The 19,931-nt window shown below is 41.5% G+C and overlaps 1 protein-coding gene across 4 annotated transcripts in view; it reads right to left on the reverse strand.

Moving 5' to 3' along the window:
- The window catches only part of foxp1b (forkhead box P1b), a 145,422-nt gene that overhangs the window by 109,528 nt on the left and 15,963 nt on the right, over positions 1-19,931 (reverse strand). For all 4 annotated transcript variants that reach the window (XM_063474760.1, XM_063474759.1, XM_063474757.1 and 1 more), the window contains exons 3-4: positions 18,909-18,970; positions 3,621-3,664 (exon numbers count right to left, since the gene is read on the reverse strand). The gene's annotated coding sequence lies outside the window, so the exon portion shown is untranslated. The remainder of the gene's footprint in view (positions 1-3,620; positions 3,665-18,908; positions 18,971-19,931) is intronic.

Genomic DNA, 19,931 nt, shown 5'->3' on the forward strand with positions numbered 1-19,931 from the left:
TAATGCAAGTTACCAATGTTTATTAAATGTCTACAGTATGTGGCCAGTGTCACAGCCACAGAGCTAGATGTATGAATCACCCACGTACATGCCACTTAACCAAATTGGCAAAGCTGATAAGCCGTATTTACATAGCAGTGTTGCTGAGCGTGATTGCTATCAGTAAAACTTCCCCCCACGCTTTAATGGAAAGTTGGGCTATAACTTAGTGTGGGTTACAGCTGCCCTCGGGAAAATAGCTCAATTACACTCATGGATATAAACACTCATGTGGCTGTCGAAGTGGTAAACAGATGTGGGGTGACAGTCTGTTGTATGTGCTCAGTCAAGCAGCTGTTGCCGCACCTTCATTCATTCACTTGTTCTGATGATGGATTCCTGTTTCTCTTCCCATGGCTCAAAGTGAAGCCGCGTTGTTTGCTTACGGGGCAGTGGCAAAAGGCAGATTAAGCTCCTGAGAATATCATTATTGTGCTGCCTGTGTGAAGCTGCACTTTTACTGCTGCTGTCAAACTGTCGGTTTGCACGGAGTGGACATGCGTCTCCATAAAGGCCTTTCTGTTATTAGGCAGGGCAGAACCAAACCCGCACCATCTTTCCAAACAGAGAAGACAGCATAAGAGCATTTCGAATGATGTCATATGATGTTATTTTGCCTTGGCGCACTGTGCGTTTGTGCTCACACAGTGTATTGAAAAGGACATCCCCTTTGGCTGTTGTCTCATTGGGAGCCTACCTGTCACACGGCTGATATGACGCTCTTTGAATGCAATGTGTACATGTGATCAGAGCTGCAGCGAGCACCCCAGATGACAAAGTGACTAGGAGTGTCAAAGCAGCCTACAAACAGGCCTGTCCTCTTCTAGACAGGAAGCTGGGAGCAGCAGAGGCGCTGCCTTGTCTCATCTGCCAGCAGTGCTCGCTGCCTCCCCGCCTCATCACAGCATCCATGTCTGATGGTGTGCACAACTCCATGCTGGACGGCTGTTTTGATTTCAGCCTGTGTGACACATCTGTTGCTTGTCACGTTGTGTTGTGCCTGTCTTGTGAGCCGAGCGCGACCGGGGCAAATCTGCTTCTCATCTCTCTGTTCGTGTTTACAAACAGGGCTGGCGTTTACAAACAGGCCAGCATGGTATGTGCTGTGCAGAAGGTCAGAATGCCTTATGAGACACTAGGTGCACCTGTGCAGCTGCTACTACAAGCCATCAATCCTCATAACCTGCTGTAAATGCGTAGGTTGTAGAATGTGAGTGCTCTGTATAAAAAGATGCATTACCTACTAATAAAACCTGTATAAAATGTTAAGTAAAAGCCCCAAGTAATTGCAGCGTTGATTGTATATAATACACAGTGAAAGGAAAAAAGTTATGGATCTTGGTCACTTTCTCATCCTTTAAGAATTTCCAATCATTGTACACTACCTACTGAAAATCAATTACTTCCCTCCCACGTCTAATTGAAAAAAATTTGCTGTAAATCAAAGCTGCATCAAGGGAGCATTCTTCACAGTCCGCTCTTTATGGGTTTTCAAAGTACTCTGCATGAGCGCCTCACAAAACTACCAAAATCAAGGATATTCTACGCAAGACTTCCACTGTCAGCTTAAATACATGAGCGATGACTATGGCTAATTGGATCCATCCAATCCATCCATCTATGAAGCACAGATGCTTTATCAGCGAAAATCAAATGACATTGTTTCAATCAGCAAGGCGGGCACAGCACTAAAGAACCAGAAAGGTATTTATTAATGAGATGCTACAGCAGCTTAGAAGGGGTGCATTCACAATTGTTTCATTTCTATGTCCTTGTCTTTCCAATTAATAATCCAAAGTGCTTTATAATTACTAGCTTAGGATTCATTTCCATGTTAAGTGCTGCTGTGACCATAAATTGCAGTGGAAAAAGTTCTGATAGCAATGTTTGTTCACTAACTTTAAAACTGTGTTTTTTTTCCGATTGTTTTCAAATAAATTAATCAAAACAGACAAAAATGAATAGAAATGACTAAATTCAAAACTACACTAAAAATAACAGTAAATTCAGTTTTTGTCTACACGAACCATCTGCTTGAGTATCAAACCCTTGCCTGCTATGTAAATGCAATCCCTCTTAAGAGGGTGGGGAAAAATTTGAGATGGCTCATTTACATTGCCAAATGACACAACACTCATACTTTCCATTTACTATCAAACTGTTTTGCAGACACACTAACCTGGAAATGATCAGCCAGAGTACTTCCTCACCACCAAGTCAATGTAACATCACTGCTGTAAAACAAACTGAAATCACGCTCAACGGTACACGGCGTGATCGAACACCGTGACTGCCATTTCGACTGGCCTCGTCAGACCACGAGACAACACGTAGCAGTGCCGGCACGGCAGGGAGGCACAACGCTGCTACGGAGCGCTAATATATTCAAAGAGGGATCATTTACTTAAGGCTTGCATCCAAGGATCAGCCTGGCCTTCATTAGCCTCAATCTGACACGGATGTGAACAACATGTTGCCTTGCCACACGAACACTGCCCCTCCTCCCTCTGAACCCCAAACACTTGAATCCCTTCCCTTCTCTGAGACCTTCACAGCAAATTCCTCTGGAAATATCACAGGTTGTTAGCATTCCAGAGAGAATTTTACATGGGTGTACACTCAGGCCTTAATTAGAGACTCTATTTGATCATTCAGCAGCTGGGCTTTATTAAAAATATGGGTTCACCTCGCCTTACAGTCACCCCCGGCTCAGTGTGAAAGAGCTCACAGAGGCAGAAGAGTCTACGAGAGGAGAAAATGAATATTCATTGCTCGATACATAGAGTGTCTGTACGGGAAATCTACACCCTGCGAGGCAGTATTTACACTTGGTTTACAACAACACTGAATATCAGTCATGTCACAATCACCACTGTGAACAAAGTTCATCTCTATCTTTTTTTAATGTGAACACCTGACTAATAAGATCTCCATTAATAGTCTGTTTCCGAGCCACATGTTGTTTACTGAAAAGCTTCAACCGTAAATGTCAGCACAGAACCCGAGCTACATCGACCTGAAAAGAACCAAAGAGATGTAAACTATATCTGACCAAGGTCGACAGGGACTATAAAACAAACACCGGGTTTAAGGTGAAGTCTTCCCTGCGTGAAGGTTAGCCATGTTTTGTGTTTACACTACACTGCAGGCTTTGAAATTGTTTTGCAGTGTGGAGTCTGCCCAGGGTCATTGTTTGTTTTTGACGTGTTTATACACCACACAAGGAGTAATGACTTCTAGGATAGTCTGGGGATGCAGACATGAGCCAGCACACTATCTGCAATTTTCTTTACTTTTCAGGTTCACAGTTAACTCTGAACACCAGCACGACTCACTGACCTGGCCCCTTGCACGCATTTAAGCATTCAAACTCATGTCAACATGCAACTGCATCAGGAAAAGAGGAAATCGGTTACTATGCAAAACCTTTCTTATCATCCTGTGGCATTCAAACTCACAACTATTACCATATAATGCCCTTCTTTGAGAAGACATTAGGAAGAATGCACCAAAAGCTGGTGCACGAGTCGTGTTTCTTAACCAAATGCTGGTGTCTACTGATGTTTCTGTGAGGTACTTACTTTAATCTATGGCTCCACAGGATGTCACCACTGGAGTGTCCTGGCTGGATCGGCAAGCAGTCAGCAGAAGGGGAGGAGAGAAGAAGAGAGGAGGTAGTAAAGGAAAGTTAAGGGGTGGGGGTGGCAGAATGGAAAAAAAAAGAGAAACAGTGGAAATTATTTCAAACGTGAAGGTGACAAAAGCAAGAACATACTTATTTTTCCACAATCAGCTTATTCAATAATAACCATGCTGTCACAACACGCAACCACATGCACCTCTCAGTTAAGTGTGAGTTCAAAACTGAAAGGTCACAAAAAAGGTCACTTTCAAATTAATATTCATGTCAGGCAGATAATAGGTTTGAACAGGCTTCCCAGTGGCCCGTTTACATATCAGTGGATCCAGATTTAGTCTCTCAAACAAGAACTCCCTTGATTAAACAAATAATGACAAATTCCAACAACTGTAACTGAGTCCAAATTAATTTGAACATTGCTCTAATTGCATTTAAGCACTCCTCCTCCCTAACCTAAGATCAACCGCGTTTTAATTACTGCCTTCTGAAGAATGAATCCCCGCAGTGGCGGTGGAAAAATAAAAATAGGGCATGTTTTACAGAACACTAAAATGTAAATGTTTTTGTTCAGTATAAATAAAGCTCCACTGCACTGACTTCTCACAACACTCGTGCTTTCTGAAATAGCTTGTTCACCCTTTTCAAATTGCCACACATTAGCACTCAGCCTCTTACAGCCATGCTCTGTCATTCAGCTCTACTGCCCCATGCCCCTTCGCCTTAACTCTTTCCCTCCGTTTGCAAACATGCAGGGAAGAGACGGCGAAATGTGTTTCCTGAATGGGAGGAGAGGTGGAAAAAGCCCATCCTGCCCCAAGAATTACCGCCGCCCCACCAGAGCTGCCGCCGCTGGCCTTTCTGCAGAGGCAGCAAAAGTTCCCCAAGAGGGGAGCGTCTGCCAACTCAAACAGGGCTCATTCTCCTCTCTGTGGGCCGTCAGCCGCCCATGTGGGCCTGCGCTGGGCTTCCTGAGGGCTCGATGCAGCTGGAGGACTTTGAATAAAGGTAACGGCAATGTCACAGCTACTGTAAACTTGCGAGGCTGCTCCTGTCAGCAGGACATTCCCAATCAAAGCAGAAACAACCCCACCTAAAACACAACACATTGTTTTTTTCCACTGGCCCCAAGTCCAAACTTCCCACGAATCACAAAGACAGCACACAGGCGAGAGGGCAACCACTGTTCTCTGATCTTGCCAAACAAAATGCCAAGAGACCAGGAATGACATTCAGCTCTGGGGTTTAAAAATACGAGCAATTTGAAAATGATTAGTCTTATTTTCTTGTTGAGCGCCTGACACAGGAGAGGAAACCAGAACAATCAACCCAACTGCCTTTTTTTCTGCTGAATTTAGAAACACTAATTAGTTTTGCTCTCGTAAAGCCAACCTGAAAACGACCAATTAGAAAGTGAAAATGAGACGTGCAGAGAAACAAGAGCTTGTCATTTGCACTGTTTAAGTCCCATATGCACAACTTTACTGTGATGACTTTCACACAAGCTCGAGATGATTGGCATGCCACCTACTAAATTTGATGTCGCATACACACACACCAGTCAAACAGCCTTTTGCCTAGTTGGATGAAACTATTACAGATCTGTACGACCACATCAAATTCAAGCTAGGCAGCCTGGGCATGCAGATGTCTGAAGCACCAGGCTGGGAGAGGATACAGCCCACCAGGCTGACCACAGCACCAGCTGGTTACAGCTACAGACGTACCAGAGCCAAACTGTTCCCCCTTACAGGTGCCTCTTCTCTGAGTTTCCTCTTTTAGGGGTACTGGAATAATACATCTGTATGTACTCTTTCACCGTAACAACTGAGGCAGGTATCTTTAAGTACTTCTTTTTCAGACACACCTGAAATATATTTCACCTGCTGAGTGGCGTTGGTTCACATCTATCCAGTCATTAGAAGTGAACGTAAAATGTGAAAATTATCTGCAGGAATTTCAGTGCTATTCCCCCGGCAAACAGTGGCGAGTGTTTCATCACTGTCGGACTGAAGACGGATGAGCTGTCAGTGCCTTCCCCTGTCCACAATCCAGCTCCTGGGCTGGGAAGTGGCTAAAAAAGGCCGGGGCAATGCTTTCCAGGACTGCGCCTTTTACTGGGAGCAATTCTCAGATGCCAGATTGCTGCCAACGTCCTTGCAGCCAATGGCAGAGAGGCCAGTAAGTTCACATTAACTGCAGAGTGTAACTGCACTGAACATCTGCTCATGAATGAGAGCGCTGCCCACTAACTCAGCTAGTTGAAGCCCGCTGATGAAAAATTCAACGTTCTCCTCGTTGGCACGCTTGTTTTGCACTATTCTCCTGAGCCCCTAGAATTATATTAAGAGAATTTCAGCACGGCCTGGTGTATCTGAGAGAACAGCTGGCGCTGAAAGAGATCTGCCGCTTGGCGAGAGCTCAGGGACTTCACACGGGATCTGCCTTCTCCTACACCATTTGTCCTTGAAGAGAAAAAAAACCCACCAGTGTTAAGCACCCAGGTAATAATAAGAAAGCAGAGGCTACATTTAGCTGATTACACCACCCGTGTGCTACAGCGGACAGCGCATAACCACTGAAGACATGAATCGATATTGAGTGGAAAAGGAAGACAGAAGAGCATTTGTGACATGAGGCAGCTCCCCCGACCTCAGGAGACCTATTCGGTGCACCTCTCTTTTGTTTGTCTTGTTTAGCTCATTAGATTGTTAACTAGGAAGAATCTGCCCCCAACCCCACAATATGGAACAAGTTTAATCAGAAACAAAGGCAGTGTGTTAAGGAAACAGCTACTTCAAAGACCTTCAAGTGCTGCAATCATGTGCCCCATAAGTTTCTAATGTTACAGGAGATATGAAACGGACAAATATACGATGTTCAGGCAAACAATGAAAGTTGTCATGTTCTAAGATAACTACTGACCCCAACTTTTTCTGGCATGCCCCATTTCACCACCCAAACCCAGTTCATGCATCACTCGCAGCTAATTTTAATCAATTGGCAACTATAAGAAATGATCCAAATTTCGGTAAAATAATGTTCAGCACGGCAGCAACAGCAAACTCTCAAACTTTCATTTTCCCAAATCAAAAATCATATTTATTCAACTTAACTTGACTCCATATTTTGCCCCTGAAAAAAACGTACACAGTGACATGAACTGACAAAGTCTTTCCTGTGAAGATGATGAAACCGTTTCTCCATTTAAAAATGTTAAATTTAAGGAAGTGATGACTGCTAGCAAACACTAAGAATAAAAGATTACCAAACTCGGTAATTTCACTTCTGTCTTTCTGGAAATACAGTTAACATATTTCTATATGTCAGCAAAGAGCACAAACTAAGAGAGCGAAACCATGTTTCTCATAGTTGATTTAGTTCAAATCTCAGTTTTACAATGTCTGACCTTTGCATCAAAATCAGGTGATTTTAATACATCTCTGCCTTCATCTGGATTTCTGTGCTTCATGTGTCGAAGGAAGCCAGAACGAGCTTAATTCATTTCTTTAATACCATGCACTGGATAATGTGGAAATCATGGCAATGGCCCAAAAGGGGATCCGTGAATATGATATTGCCATTGAAAACTGAGAGGATGTCTGGTGAGAAGCTCATTTAGCTAGTGACAAATGACAGCACTTTGTCTTCCTGACAAGATCCCTCCTTCATCAAATGTCCAACTTCACATGGAAATAGGAAATCACACATTATCACACTGACAAACAATTACAACCATGTCATTAGCAGCAACCCTGGGCCTGGAACCATTAACAAAATACAATGTTGCACACCACGCTAACCATCAGAAGGAACACAGGATGTAGATGAAAATCACTGATAAATCAATCATGACACAAACAACCTGATGCTTATAGTTTGGGAGCTATAAATGGAGGGAATGAGGGGTGATTACAGTCGTGTGTGCCAGCTAAATAAATCACAAAAAAATTAATAAATAAAAAAGCTCAAGCAATCAAAAGTTCTGAATAAAGATTTATGTCTTTGCTGATGACAGAACAGTGCTTGCTTTATATTAAAAGTCAACACTTTAAAGGAGTTTCACTGTACGTGACTTAATCAGATATGGAGCATTAGTATCTTTTTTAATACATCTCCCAGTGTCAGGCAGCAAATGAAAAAAGCTAGCCTCTGTAAATATGACTGCTTACTTCTAACACAAACATTGTTGACACCTAATGTAATTTCAGCGGGACATCCAACTGAAAGCACACCGGGGTAATATAATGCTCTTAATGAGAATTCCTTCCAGCTTGAGACCTTGGCGAGATAGCCATAATGCATGGCTTCTCTTTTTAATAAAATAATTGTTACAGTTATTAAAGATGAATCTCATCACAGCCGAGATGACAAAATAATTCATTACCAAAACCAAGGCTTTAAATAGCTGCAAATTATGAAGCCCTACCCCCAACCCCTGGAAAATACACTTCTAGATAAATGGCTTCGTTATTTCATATAAATATTAGATATACAGCATGCTGCCCTTGAAAGGAAAAAATTATTGCAACTGTCCATTAAATAAGTTTGCATACACACAATGCACCATGGACAACGCGTCAATAACTATTCAAAAATACATAAAGAAATAAACAGTTTTCCAAACCTGTAGCAGCTACAAAAAACCCTACTCTGTTTTTTTTAATCAACCCGTGCATTTGTTTTATAAATTAATTGTATCTAAATCTATTCTGTTAAGCAGAATGACTGAGTTAGACTGTATTTTTTTACTGTTACTACAATAATGACCGCAATTGTAATGTTATGTATTTATTTTCTCTCAAAATTTCAAATGAAAACACAAATGTAGATAAATCTAAATTACACTTGTCCTTAAAAATTACATAGAAGCATTCTTTTAAAAAAAAAGAAAGAAAAAAAAGAAACATGCACACAACACTGATCGGCTACTGCCTACATGACGTTGCACGTATTCCAGTTTGGCTTCTTTTGGAACATCCTATGTTTTTCCTTATAGCACCTCCATGTGTGAAACAGAGAGTGCTGGAAGATATTTGTATTAACTTTCACCAATCCGTCCCACCCCCACCCCTTCCTGTTCACAGCTCGCTTCTAGTTTTATTTATGTATTCAAAAGAGATAATTTACAGTGATGGCATGGAAACTTCCCAGCATGCCTTTTAACCTGTCGTTTTTCACTCTCTCTGCAGCAGGATGTCCAGAGGAAATGCTTTATTAAGATCCTGCCGACATGAAGAGCTGCTGTGACTTACTGGTGCATTACTGTCTAAAAGGCAAAGTTATTTAGACCAATAAAAGGCTAATATATTGTTGGAGTGGAATTACACAGAAGTTATCTCTGCCTTAATAACATCACCGCAACCCCTGATGTTGTTTAGATCAATAAAGCCCATTAAAGTACAGACCTCAAGCGCAGATAAGGCTGCACTGCCACAGCAAAATACAGCTTGCTAGCATCTGAGAGATCAGAGGTCTTTCTCTGGCACACAAAAAAGTGGCCAAAATGAGAAAAAGACACTTCAACTTAATACCATAAAAACCTTAAATTCAATGAAGTTCACCGTCTGCCTCCTAGAGCCTCCTGGCCTACACATAAACAAGTAGGAAGATGCTAATGGATTTCAGATATTGGTCAGACAAAGTAAAGAAAAGCCAGAAGATGTCAAAGCAAAGGTGAAACTGCGCTACACCCCTCGGCTTCATCTCTGCACTGGGTTTCCTGTTAGGAAGAGGTGGGCTTTTAAGCAGCTCTCTTATTTCAACACTTCCAAAAAAAAAGTCCTACTATAAACTCCCTCTTGACCTTCAACTTCGCCTTCGAACACAATTTCATAAAGGGGTGAATTTTCCTTCTTTTCCCGTCAGTGCAGCTGCTTATTCTCTACACCAATGATGTCACTGTAAACTCTGATTCAAAGATTAAATGAATTTCACCCACGTAAGGCAAGGGGGAAAAAAGTGCATAAAAGTAGACAACAGCTGAAAAAACATTTTTAACAGTGTCCACCAGGTGATGCACTAAATCATGCTGCTGTCCATCAGCCCTAAAGACAGATGACCACAGCCTGACCACTTCCTTGAGGCTCCGCCCCAAGCAAAGATGACAACACAGAAAGAAGAAAAGAACATCAGAGTGTATGTATAGCTGCGTATATGTGTGTGTATGTATGTGCACTTTCTCACTTTTGGGAGTGCAGACAGCATTCACGTGCACTTGTAAATTGCAGCACACAGAGATACCACAGGAAACCACAGGAAACGCTATCTCTATAAGCACGCGAAAAACAAACAAGACTTTTTTTTCTTTCTTTTAAATACAAAATGTCCCCTATGGCTTATACAATGTCAATAGGAAGTTTACAGACACCGTGTGCTCAGATGTGGGGGGAACTACGCTGAAGACACAAACAATGTTTAAAAAAAAAAAAAGAAAAGAAAAGAAAGGAAAGAACAAAAAGACAATAGCAACAGTATTTTTGCAAAAAAGTTTCTGTTGCTTCTCACAGACTCATCTCAATGTACACCTGGGAAGACTGTGCTGGACAGATGCTGTAATTCCAGTGCCGGATAAAAGTACTAAAACTCACCCAAAAATGTTTCCATCATCATTCTTTTACTCGTCTGTCATTCTCCAACACTCTGGCTCATGCTTTAACAGCTGTAGCCACTGCAGCCCAAGCATATATATATGGTTCCTGTGTATTTTTACACAGCATTAGCCTAGTACAGTAAATCACTGCTAATTTTAAACAGGACTTGTAATGTCTTTATTTATTTTCTAACAAATGTACACTGATGGAGTGGTGAATGTTCCTAGTAACCATGACCAGGTTTTCACGAAATCAGGTCAAAGAATTGAGCAATAACTGCAAACCACTGGTTTAAACTCTGTTTCAGACAGCTATTTTCTGCTGTACGAAGCCAATGAGAGAATTAATATGGTTATCTCAGGGTAACTGATCAGACGACAGTTTGCTCCAAAATGATGAATAAGAAATATTTTGAACTGTGAATCATGCAAAGCTACTTTCCATGAATCACTATCCAAAACTAAACAGCTAGAACTGGCAATGACGTTTAAGACATTTAGTAAGGTTTAAGAAGTTGCAGCTTCCCTCAGTTTGATGGCCTGTAAGAGGTTGTACTCCACTTTGCTGATTTGAGAAACAGATTGCAATTATCAATGTGTCCACAGGCTTAAGTGACACATAAAAAATTAGGGGAAAAAATGCAGCACAGAGATCTTCAGGAGGTCCAAAAAAACTATTTATCTAACATCTAAATACAAGAACCTTTAAAGGTCTTGAATTCAGGTAATTTCATTTAAATCATTTTAGGATTTTTACAGCCCCTGCAGACAGCTGTGACACAGAGACAGGACAGAACATTTGTCACAGTGAGGACTGTGAATAATAACTCCAAAAATGTATCAGCTATATGACAATGTGATATTACCGAAGAATAAATACACTGCAGACAAAAAAGGGAGAGAAGAAAGATGAGGCGGGAAGAGGACATACAAGAGAGAGCAAATCCTCTACCAGCAAGTGAAAGCATAAATAAAGTGTGGCACATCTTTTACCTTCTTCAATTATCTGCCTTTTGACATGCAAGCTGAGCACAGTGTAATTAACATCTCAGGAGATAATGGGGTCGCTACTCACTGATCAATCTCACACATATATTATCTGCCTTTTACCAATCCAAGCGCCTGTTATTCTAGGAAGGAAATATTCCAGAGCGGACTTTTTCCCCCCTTTTGGGTGGGGCATTTAATAAAACTCTGGTAATAGGCCTAATGACTCATCCAATTGGACTCATCTTCCAAAACATCAATTAGTCTAAGACCCAACTATACACAGCATTGTGTATAGCAGTAAATAGAAAATCCAAACCAATTCAAGGAAGAGGTAACCACGCTGTCATCATCCCTTACATACACTGCCATAGATGAATAAAAACACTTTAAGACTGTTTCCTCTGCGTCTAGAGCAGTTACAAGTGTTGTTGCTGAGTCTGCTGACCCGCTAAAAGCATTTAACAATACTATATAATCTAATAATTTATGTCAAGACTTTTAGATCAAATCACTTGTGCTGTAATGCATTAGTGAATTTTAATTCACTAATTTTAATTAATTCAAAATCTCAGTTTTGGAATTCACATTAAAGTGTGCCCATTTCTGCTCATTTTGAACTGCATATTTTTTGTTCTTAGTCTCTAGTAAAACAGTTGTTGTACACTTCAAAATAATCTTCATGTACCCCTCCCCCCAACTGTCATAAATAGCAGGTGGGTGGAGCTGTAGTAATAGCCACAGTTGTACTTTGTTAGAAGACAATATCAAAAATATCCCCTCTACCTGACATCACACAGAGCCAAAAGTAAAAATAAAAATAAAAAGCTTTCTGACACCAAACGTTTTTAGCTCTTTACTTGTGCCTATACTTACTTCACTGTGTGAAACCAATTTAACAAACACATGTAGAATACACGATAGCTCTAGCTACTAGCTACTGAGTCACATAACATTTAAAATGTATTTTCTGTCAATTGTACCTTGTTAATTTAAATAAATCCTCAACGTTCTGAAGTCATTGACACGAGACACCTAAAAAAGAACTATGTGGTAACTGGTTATCTTACATTACTCATCTGCCCTCCCACCAACAATGTCTGCTTTTCATGGTTATTCTAAATGTATCTTTCCCCCTCGACTGCCGCACTGTGGTTCTCCCTTAGGTTATTTGCCAGATGCCTTTGAAGAAACCTCAAATCAGTACTGAAATTTATGTTGTTGTATATGTGAGTCACATCCACATGCTGCTCCTGTCAGGTCAATAGCTACCTTCACAGATTTGAAGATGTGTCCCACGACAGAAATGACTAGCACACGGCTAACTAAAAGGGATAAAAGAAGCACAGAAAGCACTTGTTAACGCGCAGTACATTTGACTTCTGAGAGCACTGATGGAAGCAATGATTGAATTCACCAACGAGGAGAAGCAATACTTCCTCTTTTAGAGACTGTGACGACAAACGTGTGTGTAGCAACTGTGTATCTGTAATGACAACTGCTGTTTAAATTGCATCACCCACAGATGTGTTAATCATCCTTTATATGTTGGACAGTGGTGGCAAACCTCAAGATTGAGAATAATACTTGCTTTTGCTTTCTAATCCTACTTAGTGATTTAATAAAAATTGTCTGTTGTTTTCATATTGATCTTTAACTACACTACAAGTAAAAGTAGATTCAGTGTGGTATATCCAAACATTCCTGTTGATTTCAGCACTTGGTTGTTACAAATTCAATCTGGATAATTGTACGAGACTGACTACTAAACTTTACTTGTCAAAAACATTAAAAAAAAAAAGAAATAAAAACTGTATGTGAAGGTCCAAAAAGGGGTTCAAAAAGCTGTAAGTCTTGCCCAAAGAAGCGAATGTAAGACAATGGCTGCCGTTGCTGCAGGGAGCTGTACTTTAAGTATATTATTAACTCAACACTGCCTGGACATGTGGGGGATGTTTTACAATTTAGGCTTTAACAGATGTGGATTTTATGTGGCAGGTTCTCCAGAGTTTAGATGCTGCTGTCCACACAGATGAGGCCGTAAGGCGGGTCATAAAACCTGCCTTTGAAACTTTGGACGGATTAATGCCGACATGACAGCTAGTGAGCAGAGATCAGAACGGCTCACCTTTTCAACACACTCACATGTTCACCATCTGATATCCTACCAGACGAAAGCTGAAGTTGGAAGGTAATGAAAAAGCAAAAAAGGTGTGCCTGCAGCAGGTTCACTTTTATCTGACTAATCAACTAATAGTTTCAGGATATTTCCTCCTGGGTGGTATGAAAGGATGTTGCACACACGTGCATGTTTTAAAATGAGCAGTTTACTAAAATAGTGAATAGTGTATTATAGGGTGACAACAATGGTAATTGCACTTCAACCAGTGTACAGTGTAATTATTGGGATTTACACCCCCACCCCCACCCTTACCCGCCCACCCCTGCTTTACAAGGTAGAATTCCTGGAAGGGTACCTGACGCACTCATTTGAACTTTCTTAAAACACACACTCTTTTAAATGTAAGCTTTTCTCACAGGCTCCGTTTTGTTCACTGCCTTTCTTTTTACTTAGATTATGTAACACCTCAAGAAAATCTCTGTCACACAATACAATCTTAGTGCTTCACACACTCCTTTTTTTTCAGTGACCCATGTTGACTTTGGTACCACCTCCTGGGTTAGGCAGGAAGACACGCTGAGTGAGCTCTCTGCTGGCTGGATCCAGACCCAGCCTCTTACACAATGCAGGCTGCCCGGCTTGCAGCAGGCCAGCCCCTCCTCTCCAATAACCCACTTCCCATTCTTGATCAAACCTGGGGATTGTAGTGTAAGGGTGGAGATGAGAAAGATGGGAGGAGGTGTGTGTCTGTGTGTGTGGTGGTGGTGGTGGAGAAGGGGGTGCACATCCTGCGTGAAACCGCATCCTGAACAAGCATCGCTGCATCTCACTGTAAATAAATACTCTCTCCTCCGCGCAGCTTCCGTCAACTGTCACCGCCTTGGCTCCCAATCACCTTCAAGTCCAAACAGGAAAGTGCAGGGAGGCGAGGGAGATGGCAGATATGAGCTTTAATTTGCTTCTCGCTGCACTTTAGCCCGGGTGCACACTACTTCCTATAGTCCTGCTCTGACCAGCTGCCCCGGCTTCGTTCCAGACCCTGAGTCCTTCCTGTCACCTTTCATTACCACATTATCCAGGAGGAGGCTCCCTGTGTAGCTGGGAAATCACCATTTGGTGGGACACCCACCCCCCGCCTCATTTATGTTGTATTGTGTGAGACATTCAAAGCCACGCGCAACATCCTCAGAGGAGTGCTGCTGCCTTGTTACCTGCTAATCCCCTGTGTATTATAACAGGAGATGCAACTGAACAACAGAGCATGACGAAGGTAACAACTGAGACATGACAAGCTCGCAGTCCATGAATCGCTGTGGATTTCGAGACTGGTGCAGTGTGCAAACATTCATATTTTGATTAACTATTGAAGGTCTTTCTTGATACGATTACAAACCACCAGGCCTGTTACATAATCAAATATTTCTGATCGTGGACACAAGCAGGAACAGGAACGCCCAATGAATGAAATGAACGACAGAAACTCACAGGATAGCAGCTCCCCTTACTGTTTATACGGTTGCCCGAAAGGTGGTCCTATTTCAAGAGCGAGAGCATCCAGGGCCGCAATCCTCCAGCACTTCTTGCATTGTTTTATTACACTTGAATGAGCTGAGCTGAAAATGGTATGCAGCTGCTGACTGCAGCGCATCAGTGTTTGGCCTGGGCTTAGCTTTGCCCACCGGGCTAGAAAAAAAATCACTCCGAAACTGATCTGTCAAAATAAGACTATATGCTACAGCCAGGATGCTTTTATCTCTATGAAAAGGTAATGATTATTAAATCAAAACAACAACAATTATATATTTAGAGGACACCAAACAGAGCATTAGGTATTTTAGAAAACTGCATCAAATTCTTTCAATGATAAAGTCTGCTGGAATTAAGATCAGGGCATTTTCTTTAAATCTGAACCCAAGACCTCTACAAAAGCTTTAAAACAGCAGCAGTATTCAGTAAAAGCAGCTGACACTTCAACAATAATGACAATATTTGCCCAAAGGATGGAATGGTAGATTGCTTCTGTCCAAAACTATTAAAATAATGATCTAAGTGAAAAAGAATTAACAAATTAGGACTACATTAATAAATCGGACGCTACGCAGCAACACATGTTGCAACAGTAAGTCGTCACTGTTTAAAACAGCAATATTTTCCAACCAAATTGGCAGTTGAAGATAGGAGCTTCATGCAAACTCTTTCATGGGAATGTTTTACAAAAGAAAAAAATGCACAAAGCAGGCGGCAGTTATGAAGCCACGTATTTACTGCCATCTGCGCGTAGTCTACTATTTTGCATCCGATCAGAAATCAGCTGAATGCGGTTAGGCATGCCACAAATATATCCAGCCTCTCCTTCTCCTCCGAATGTTGTGCATAGCTGTTACACTTGTGCAAAGCTGTGCCATCTTCATCAGACAGTTATAGGCGCCTTCCTCTTTGCCTGAGGAGAAGGCTCACTGGCCAGACACATTACTTTAAAGGGCAGCATTTCAATGAACACGTCTCAACCTGCCCAGGGGGAGTGTGAGTGTCTGTGCGTTTGGGTGTGTTTATGTTTTATCCTTAGGACCCCCAATTGTTGTTCATTTGCTGTGCAAAGACAAAATAAGCACATAAAGGCCAAAATGTGCTCTTCCCTGGCCTTCACCCACATCACAGCACTTTTCCGCACAAGTGGCTAACCAGAGATAATTATACAATTAAAACAATTTTCCGCATCTATCTGTCAGTCTGATCTAATTCACCATTCGAATGACACTAATGGCGTAAGCCTCTTCTCTCTCCTTCCCCGAGCAAAGCCTTTTTCTCTTTATCGCAAAACACACCAAAGCCATCTGTAACAGAGGAAAACAGGAATGGCTCTCTCTGTTGTTTAGCAGGATGTTAGCGAATAAAGTCAAGACCAGCAGCTTTTCAGCACGATCCATACGGCAGCAAGGAAACGGGAAGGTTCATTTGATTGTTGGTGTAAATTAACCCTTGGTTGCAGGAATACAAAGAAACAGAGTGACTCTCATATTTTCTGAGACAACACTCCCTTCAACCAGCACTGATATTAATAATTCATCATGACAAAATACATTACCAGAGAAAGCTGAACGTGAAAAGAAGAGTTAACTGTGACAGGAAACCAGTCACATTAAAGCTGGGCTCTGACATTCAGCAGCAGAATGTGAAAAAATAAACTAATCTTTCATTGTTCGAAGGAACAGGAAGATGAATTCCCATTTCAATAATCACATTATGTAGTTGATCGAGTGGCTGATCTGCAGGGAGGTATAGCCTTAGATTGTGCCTTTCGGACAGACCCACACAGGGTGTGAACAACAAGGGAGGATTTAGCCAAACCTTGACCTGGATATCCTGCATCTCGGTCCACCCTGTGAGGACAAGGAACACAGATATGAACTACTCCTACACAAGTTCAAGGGAAATGCTCACATGGTGCTGCTCTGTTCTTCTCAGCTAGCTCCACCAATACAATGGCAGCAGCGAGTTTTATGTTTATGAGCAGTCCTGATGGGGATACGCATATCCATTATCCATTAGATATGAGTCTGCCTGTAGTGGGGGTCTGGTATTAACCCACAAGCAAGTGCCCCATCAGCAGAGAGGAAAAAACTGCCTTTTATGGCAACGGATCGCAGACTCAAGCCATTGGCCACAAAGCCCACAAATGAGGCGTTAAGTGTAGTGGCAGGCCAGTAGAGAAAGAGGAGCAGAGAGATATGACCCTTTTCTCATCCATGCATGAATCTGCCCTCTGCCTCTCTGTCTTTCTCGCTCTGTGCCAGTCGTCTAAGAAAAGAACACATCCAACCATGCTTAACTACCCAACAACGCTCACGACTAAATAACAACTGTCACCTGCAGCAGTATTCACCACAACGCTGGTAATGTTACCGCCGTGTAACGTAATCTTTCTAATTGAATATTAATTTTTATACAATATTTGGAGAGATTCCTAACGGACATTTTCTGTAATTAATTGCCAGATAGAGGCAGGTCTAGTGCAGCAAAGTTAAAAAATACAACCTGACATGGAGATTGGGAAACAGAGTGCAGCGAAGGGGCCTGCTGGGATGGTTTCATCATCGTGCCTGACCCCCCCTGCTGCTGGGAATGGCAGGAGATGGGGGGAGCAGGAGGAGATAGACTCCTCTTCACAGTCAGAGATTTAATTGCACGCAGATTCCATTACCTCTGCACAAATGTCACATTCTCTTCTGATCAGGGGGCACGGCAGCCACTGGCAGTATGGCTGGCAAGCAGCCAGACTATAGTGCAGAAAGTGTTCAGCCAATCAGGGCTCCCAGGGCAGACAGAGGTGAGAAGAGGGATGGAAAGACTACTTCACACCAAAGATATTAAAAAACAAAGGAGAGTCACAAACAGAAAGCAGCAGATGGTGCAACGTTTAAACAGCGCGTGACGTGCTGCATTAACAGATATTAAACAATTTATTGATTTTAGACTGTTGTTATAATGGGGCACTAAAAACTTCTGGACATAACATTCACGAAAACAAAAAGTATGGATTTTTCTGGAAGAAGAAAAGGCTTTTTTAATATATTAAAGCAGTCATTTGTGTTATTCTTTCAGACTTGCAGAGCAACAGCTAATTTTATTATCTCTAACAAAATGCAAACAATTCCCATTATCAAGTTCTGATGCTCAAGGACATGTCATGTTTTGTCTGACCAGCAATCCAAAACCCAAAGATACAAAGATTCAAGCTACTTTCACAGAAGACTCTGAAAACCAGCAAATATTTAGGAAGCTGTGAATTTTTAGCTTTTATACTCTTTCTGAATTCATCCAAAAATCAGGTGTCAACTATTATTATTCAGTTAATCACCGCACTGTTTCAAGAAGATAATATAAGGACATTTTAAATGGTTGTAATGGCCAGAACAGCTAGAATTACAACTTCACCCTCAAAATGTTACCCAAATCATGGTTAAACTTTTGTATTATTATCCTTCATACTTGAATCGAACAATATCATATCATTGTTTTAAGAGTTTCCATTTAAAAGGTCTGAATTGGGACCTCCAGGAATAGGGGGTAGTGAAGTACCCCTGATTGACTGTCCTGATTCTCCATCTGGGAAAACAGCCACTTACAAGAGCAGCCTTTTTTAAACTGCTGGCAAAAACTGGACGAGCGGAGCAGCAGTTTAGAGGCCTGGGACCAGTCCTCACCGATGCAGAGCTGAAGTTTATTTATTTAAAATAATTGCAATAATGGTCACTAAAATTAGATATTTTCCCCAAAACAGTAAACTCTCTCCAGGACTATTTGTGTCTCTATTATTCACATCTGTGCTTAGTAGCCAGTGAAGCCTAACAGTGAAACTGCTAAAAAACTGACGATATTCTGTTGGGATGTGTTTCAAACAAATTATGGCTTGAAACACGTAAGCCGAAAAGTCACATCTTACAGTGCTTTGAAGACACTTCACAGACAAACAGCAGGCACATTACTGTATGCAGTAAGAGAAGAGTTATAGTGGGAGGACTGACACATACCCTGATCACTGGTGCAGGGTCGATTGGCACGCCATTCCTCCAATCAGACTTCAGCTTACGGTCTTGAGGGCAGGACCACGGGGGTTTCACACAGAGGACACAAACAGAGAGAGAGAGAGAGAGAAAAGGAAGGGGAAAGATACAAAGATTACAAACAGGAAGTGAAAGGTGGGGAAAGCCCCTACCCCGGTCCGCGAAGCCCACGCGTACAGAAATGACATAAGGAATGTCAAAAGTAAACGTGATGGTCTTCAGCCACAGGTATTTGTTAAGTTATGACACACTGATTCCTGTTGGCATCTCTTGGCCTATATGCATACCAAGTTATCTTCCTTTCATATCAGAACATGCACATAAGAAACTATGACAGGAACACAATGAAAAATATCAAAAGTGTTTGTATCTGTGGTTTATGTCTCACTCTAAACCAGTAAAGATGTTACAATATTCCCTTTGAGTAGTTGCAATATCAACATAACAATATGCTGAATTGATTTTATACAGCGTATACTTTATAATCTGTAAATGTAAAAAAGAAAAACGGCAAAGAACATGACCAAATCGCACAACAAAATAAGCAAGGTGACACAAAAGGATAATTAAGGTTGTGTAATAGGCGTTAATCACCGTCGTGATATGACAAGAAAAATGCCACAACTCTGAGTGGTTTGATGAGTGTAAAACAGAAACATGAGTAACATATTTTATATTACTGTATAGTCTTTGACATAAATGTCACAGCACTTGTACATTCCAAAATAGCTTGTAACACGACACGCATGTAGTTTATTTAAAAACCTGTTTAGCTCAAAAGCATTCATCTGTAGCCAGATAAACAAGTGCAAAGAGGCTAATGACTTCCATATACAATTCAGATCATGCAAATGAGGCTGCATAACAGATTACATCTGGTTTTGTCCCTGTCACAGGAGTCACGGCTGCATGTGTGGCTTGTTGGCCCGTGATATATGTGTGTACATGTTTGCTGTTTAATGTGGCTGTGTCTCTAGCAACACAGCAAAG

This window comes from Pelmatolapia mariae, linkage group LG5 (assembly GCF_036321145.2).
Source record: "Pelmatolapia mariae isolate MD_Pm_ZW linkage group LG5, Pm_UMD_F_2, whole genome shotgun sequence".
Classification (NCBI taxonomy): domain Eukaryota; kingdom Metazoa; phylum Chordata; class Actinopteri; order Cichliformes; family Cichlidae; genus Pelmatolapia; species Pelmatolapia mariae.